Raw genomic sequence first — 7098 nt, forward strand, 5'->3', positions numbered from 1 at the left:
TGTTGGCAAAGAATATTGAATATACCATGGACTGCCAAAAGAACAAACAAATCTGTCTTGGAAGAAGTACAGCCAGAATACTCCTTAGAAGCAAGGATGGTGAGACTACATCTCACATCCTCTGGACATGTTATCAGGAGGGATCAGTCCCTGGAGAAGGACATCATGCTTGGTAAAGTAGAAGGTCAGTGAAAAAAGAGGAAGACCCTCAATGAGATGGATCGACGCAGTGGCTGCCACAACAGGTTCAAGCATAACAATGTTTGTGAGGATGGCTCAGGACTGGGCAGTGCTGCATTCTGTTGTACACAGGGTCTCTATGTGTCAGAACCAACTGGATGGCACCTAACAACAACAACGTTGAGATAGAAGATTATATAGTTTTTGTTAGTCTGTTTATATAGTACATAATATTGAATGATTTTCAAATGTTGAACATCCGGGAATTCCTGGGTTAAACAGCACCTGGTCATGATGTATTATTCTTTTTTTATATATTGCTGAATTCAATTTGCTGGTATTTTGTTAAGGATTTTTGCATCTAAGCCAATGAGGAATAATGGCCACTAGTTTCCTCTTTCCGTGATATATTTGTCTGGTTTTGTTGTCCAGGTATGCTGGCCTCATAGAATAAGTTGGGAGGTGTTCCTGCTTCTTCTATTTTCTGGAAGAGTTCATGTAAAATTTGTATTATTTCTTCCTTAAGTGTTTGGTAGAATTGTCCATGTGGGCCTTGAAATTTCTCTGTGGGAAGGTTTTTAACTACAAGTTCAGTTTCTTTAATAGATATTCAGGTTATCTATCTCTTATTGAGTGAGCTTTGATAGTTTATGTCTTTCATGAAATTTGTACATTTCATTTACATTGTTAAATTTATCAGCATAAAATTATTTATGAGATTCCTTTTAACTGTTGTAGGACCTGTAGAGATGTTCCATCTCTCTTTCTTGATACTGATAATTTATATTGTCTTTATTTTTCATTGTCAGTGTGGCCAGAGGTTTATCAATTTTATTGGTCTTTTCAAAGAAATTGTTTTTGATTCTATTTTTTTTCTATTATTTTTCCATTTTCTAGTTCATTGATTCTGTTCTTATCTTTATTCCTTCTATTTGCTTTGCTTTTAGTTGTCTCTGCTGTCTCTAGTTTCTTAATATGGAAACTTAGATAACTGATTTTAGGCCTTATTTCTTTTCTAATATAGATATTAAAACTATTTATAACCTTCTAAACACTGTTTTATTTGCATCCCAAAAGTTTTGATATTTTGTGTTTTCATCTTTATTACATTAAAAATATATTCTAATATACTTTATCATTTCTTCTTCAACACAATGAGTTATTTTGAAGTATGATGATTAACTTCTGGATAATTGGGAATTTTCCAGATACGTTTTTATTGTTGATTTCTGATTGAATTCCACTGACATCAAATTACATACTATGTAAAATTTTATTTAATTTAAATACATTGAAATTTATTTTGTGGTCCAGAATATGGTCTATCTTGGTGAATGTTCCATTACATTTGGAAAGAATGTATATTCTATTCTAGGTGAAGTATTCCATAGGTATCAATTATGTAAAGTTGCTTGATAGTGTTTTTAAGTATTCTGTATCCTTACTCATATTTTTCTCTACATGTTTTATCAATTACTGAGAGCAGTGTGTTGAAATATAGAACTATAATTGTGAATTTTTCTATTTAGCTTTTCATTTCTATAATTTTTTTTACTTTATATATTTTGAAGCTCTGTTATTAGGTGCATATATAGTTAGGATTGTTATGTCTTCTTGATAAATTGACTCCAATGCCCTAGTCACATGGTAAGATTCCCTTGTATGACATTTATTAATCTGATGTTAATAGGGAAAAATCTAGCTTTCTTTTAATTATTCTCTGCATAGTATACTTTTTTCTATTCTTTTACTTTTAACCTACCTTAGTCTCTATATAGAACCCTGGCATCACAGTGGTTAATCATTCGGCTGCTAGCCAAAAGATCAGCAGTTTGGGTCCACCAACTGCTCCTTGGAAACCTATGCGGCAGTTCTACTCTGTCCTGTAGGGTGGCTATGAGTCAAAATTGACTCGATGGCAATAGGTTCGGGTTTTTTTTTTGGTTGTTGTTTTTTAGTCTCTCTATATAAAGTGTGGAGCCCTGGTGGTGCAGTGGTTAAGGGTTCAGGCTGCTAACCAAAAGGTTGGCAGTTCAAATCAACCAGCCGCTCCTTGGACACCCTATGGGGCAGTTCTACCCTGACCTATAGGGTGACTAAGGGTCAGAATTGACTCGACAGCAACGAGTTTCATTTCTTGGTTTTTATATATAAAGTGAGTTTATGGTAGACATCATATAGTTTAGTTATTTAAATATCTGCCTCCCGTCTAGACTATAGGAAGATAGACACTTTTTCTTGGTCATATTTGTGCTCCCTTAGTATGTAGCATAGTGTCTCACACATAACAAGCACCCAATAAATGTGTGAAATTAGGTGATGGAGTAGCAGCAACTAGATAATCATTGTAGACAAACAGTGTTGAGCCATGCAGCATAACAGATTATAGGTACAAGTTAATTTAATTTTCCCTTACCATGAAAATTCATGTTACACATTCAATTGTGGCTAGAGCACATTCAAGAATACCATATTTTTACACAACTAATGCATGCATTATACTTTTTACCAACCGCACAATGCCTTCATGCATTATTTTTCTAGGCGCACTATATGCATTATATATGTGGGAGTGCTATTTATGTGGGTGCATTATTTGCAAAAAATACAGTAACTAATACAGAGAAGATATTTGGCTTTGAGCACTAGTGAGACTTGTTCCTTATCTAAGGTAAATGGCTTCTATTGCTTATTCTTCTTCTCAATTGTTTAAAACAATCTTTAATAAAAAATTCTTAGTTTCAGCTCCCAAAGGTTGTTACAAGTAATAAAATTAATTTACTTCTGACCCTTGCAAGAGAGTGTGTTCCATTATTTTGTAGTGTGGAATAGGAGAAATTATGCTTTCATATCTTTAAAAAATAAATATAACAGAAAACATACAAATGCATGAAAATAAAATATTCAAAACGACTTTTATCTACCCTAGTTTTTCCTTTCTCTAGTCCATAAGATTTGTTACTCTTTTTTATTGTTGTAGTTTGAGTGAAAGTTTACAATTCAAGTTAGTCTCTCATACAAAAATTTATAAGTACATTGTTATGTGAAAAAATATGGAATGCTCCAGGAATTTGTGTGTCATCCTTGCACAGGGGCCATGCTAATCTTCTCTGTATCTTTCCAATTTTAGTATATGTGCTGCTGAAGCGAGCACTGCTAAGTACTTTTTGGGGTTATAAAAAATGTGTTCTATATAATCTCATTACCATTTTTTAATGGGAAAAAACCCAAAAATCCATTGCCAGGTAGTCGATTTCAACTCATAGCGACCCTAAAGGACAGAGTAGAACTGACCCGGAGGGTTTCCAAGGAGTGGCTGGTAGATTTGAGCTGTCAACCTTTTGTTTAGCAGCTGAACTCTTAATCACTGTGCCACCAGGGCTCCATTAATAAGGAAATTACATTTAAATATAATTATGCTAAATTTCACATGATTGCAATTTAATTTTCAAAACCTTAGGATTTTGAGCAATGTTAACTAAAACACTGTAAGCCCGGACATACCTTAGGGCATATAGATGTTAAGCATACCTATGCAAGTAACTAATATGCTAGGGTGTTATTATAAGAGAAAATTACCTATAGTCAGGCTGTGTCCCAAGAAACTACAAAGAGGAGCATTTATGATATTAGGATATTTTATCAAAGTCCAGCATTAGACTAGCAAGCTTAGGAAGTTGATTTTATGTGTACCCTGAGAGCTGACTCTCTTCTTTAGAAAAGACTCATGAGACTCATTTCAAAGTCAGGATGCCAATTAATTAATTGGCAATTACAGTGATAGTTATAGGAACTACAGTATTCAAGTCCGTCTTATCCCTGTGGTCAAATTTTATTGGAAACCAAATTATAGTCTGAAACTATTTTAAATTGAAAAAATTACTATTGCATGGACAAGAAATACTACAAATGAGACCAGAATTTCTAGCAAGATGGTATATTGAGCTGGCATGGATATTCCCTCTCATTCCAAGAACATAGAAACATTTGATAACACAAAACAACAACATCAAAAGTATCACAAAACCCAGTACAAAACAAGGAAAAGGAAATCCTCAAATGTCCGAAATAAGTAAGGATTTCAATGACAGAACAGTAAATATGCAAGCAGATAATGAAGGTCCAAGGCATCCTTCTCAAATAATAATGTAAAAACTGGTCTGGGATCAGTGGTCCCAGCAGATAGAAACACAAAATTACATCATAGAAACACTTTCACAACTCTTGGTGCATGAGATTTCCACCTGAAAAGAAAGGAAAAAAGAACAATTTCTGCTGAAGAAAACCTCAAAATAAAAAGTCACAAAGTACTTGAGGAAACAAACTTCTGTGAAAAACGAGTTAATGGAACAATACAAATAAACTATAAAAGTATTACATTTAAAACAATTCAAGAGATAAAGAAAGGCATGGAAGAAAGATAAGAACTATTTTATAGGTACCTGACTGACAAAAATTAAATGGTTGGAAGATGCAAAGTGTTTGTGAGAAATCTCATACACTGCTGTTGAGAGTTTAAAGTAGTACAGCTCTTTGGAAACAATTCAGCATTGTGTAATCAAGTTTAAGGATAGATACCCCCCTCATTCAGGAATTCAATGTCTAAGAATGTACTCTAGATGAACTCTTGCATTTGTTTACTACAAGGTGTGTACAAGAACTCTTATAGCAGCATTGTTCATGATAGTAAATCCTGAGAACAATCCAAATGCTCATTAAGAATGCTGTAAGCAAATAAATTGTAGAAATACAATGGACAACTCTACAGCAATAAAATGAATGAACAGCATATATGAATTTTAAAAACATAAGTGAGAGAGATAAAAGCAAGTCACAGAAGAATACGGAATATACCTATAATGTTTTCAAATAGAAAAGAAAATATATTCCAACCTCATCACCTAATCTGAAAATTCTTACTAAAATTCTTCATTGCACTTAAGAGTGGTTCCCAAATATAGATAGCAGACACACTTAAAATCTGAGGACCTATCAAGGCACCTCCTGGGTAGAATGACTAAACCCACAGTTACACACAACCTTTTGTTCAGGCTACTAGGAGAATTCTAGAACTGTTTTCTAGAAGTAGGTGTCTGCCAATTGATACACATAGCATCACCAGATAGAAGCCAAATTTTGGCTTTTATAATGCTCATTCATTAAAAAAAAAACAAAATCCAACCTCCAATCCAAATATGTGGTTGATTAATGTGAAATGTACAGTCAATGAGTACAATTAAGCTGTTTGATGAAAATTCTGAACTACATAAAAATCAAAGTCTATAGGTCTTGTTGTATAACCTACCTGACTTAATGATAGTCTTTTCAGGTTCCACACTTTTTGCTTTAAAAATAAAACTGAGACTTCCGACAACATGGTGCTCTAGGCAAAAACACCATGCCGTCCCTGTACAGCAAAGACCCAAAAAACTAAGCCAAACAGAAAAAACAGCAATCCTAAAACCCTAAACATCAAATGAAGAGATAAAGAACTCAGCCAAGCACCAAATGGAATAAGAAACTGACAGAAAACAGAGAGCAAGGAGACATACATACAGAGGTCCCTTATCAGCTAATGCAGCACAGATCTGCCATCTTGGACTCCTATCAGAGACCAGCAAATAAGGGATATGAGAAAGCAGCTTCACGGAGCTTCCAGCAAGAGACAGAACAACTGGTAACTGGCGATATATGCTTTCCCACCCCCCACCTTTCTTCACCACGACTCTGTCTCCTCTGCTTCCCACAGCCACAGTCTCTTGGCTGGGAAGCACTGGCTGCTTGGGTACTACCCACTCACACTGGCCGACTCCCTGAGTGCCATTTGTTGGCTGCTGGTGTTGCTTTTTTTTGCTTCTTTTGATTTCTTCCTTAACTCTCACCACTTCCCTCTCCTTTTGCTCAAATACATGGCTCCGTGTGCCATCTTTGCTTCTTCCTGAGGGGCTGTGGAACTCTGTTCGAGTGTGGAACTGCTTCCCAGTCTGTGCTGCCATGCTGGTGGGATCCTGGGGCTTTTCTTTGTTTGTTTTGAATTGCTTGTTTGCTTTCTTTTTCTTTTCTTGAGTTGGGAGCCCGTTCTGGCCAGGTGGTGCTGCGCAGCTTGGGACCTACCCCCTCAGCATGCACAGACGAGCAGAGGGATCCCTGAGAACATTTCTTTTTTTGTGGGTTTTTTTTTTTTTAATTTTTTGGGGGGTTTTCTTGTTCTTTTTTTAAAATTTGTTTTCTTTTCCGTTTTCTCCCCTTTTTGTCTTTCTTCATTACTCAGTTTCTCGTCTCTCTATACCTTCTTTCTCTTCCTGTCTCCTCAATACCTGGCACTGAGTGACACCTCTACACCTCTGAGCCAGGCTGTAATTCAACACCTGGGAACAACTTCCCCAGACCTCCGTAGCCACACCAGTGGGATCCCTGGGAACTTTGCTGTTCTTTTTTCTTCCTAATTTTTATTTATTCATTCTTTTCTTTTTTTTCTTCTTCTTCCCCTTTTTCTTTTTCTCTGTTTCATAGTCTCTCATCTCTCCACTCCAACAGCACTCTTTTTTGTTTGTATGTTTTTGGCTCCTGTTCCTCTCTCCTCTCTCCCATACCCATCTTAGCTCCACATATCACAACCTCCCCCCCCATCCTGCCTACCTGCACCGTGCACTTAACATCACACCTCCAAGCAGCACAGGCGCAGCCTACTAGAACCTGCCCTGCACTGATTACCAACCCGACCTGGTGGCTGTAGTAAGTGCCACAAACAACCCATCCCAGCAACTCCTCTTCAGCTAGACCTCCCCTGCTATACCATATCTGAGCGAATGACCCTGCCAATTGGAGAAGGAGGCAAAAAGTATCTTGCCCACAGATGAGCAAACAATGAAGAACAAACAGCCTGCCTGCTCAGACATAGCCAAATCAAAAAAAAAA

The 7098-nt window shown here is 36.4% G+C and overlaps 1 non-coding gene and 1 pseudogene across 1 annotated transcript; both read right to left on the reverse strand.

The window, feature by feature from the left end:
- Nucleotides 1-5557, reverse strand: part of LOC101360852 (60S ribosomal protein L23a pseudogene) — a 9357-nt pseudogene extending 3800 nt beyond the window's left edge.
- Nucleotides 3228-3334, reverse strand: LOC111821029 (U6 spliceosomal RNA). The gene has a single exon (XR_002824515.1). It is a non-coding gene; the product is annotated as a U6 spliceosomal RNA (small nuclear RNA).
- Nucleotides 5558-7098: the final 1541 nt, after the last annotated feature.

This window comes from Trichechus manatus, unplaced genomic scaffold (genome assembly GCF_000243295.1).
Source record: "Trichechus manatus latirostris isolate Lorelei unplaced genomic scaffold, TriManLat1.0 scaffold00059, whole genome shotgun sequence".
NCBI lineage: Eukaryota > Metazoa > Chordata > Mammalia > Sirenia > Trichechidae > Trichechus > Trichechus manatus.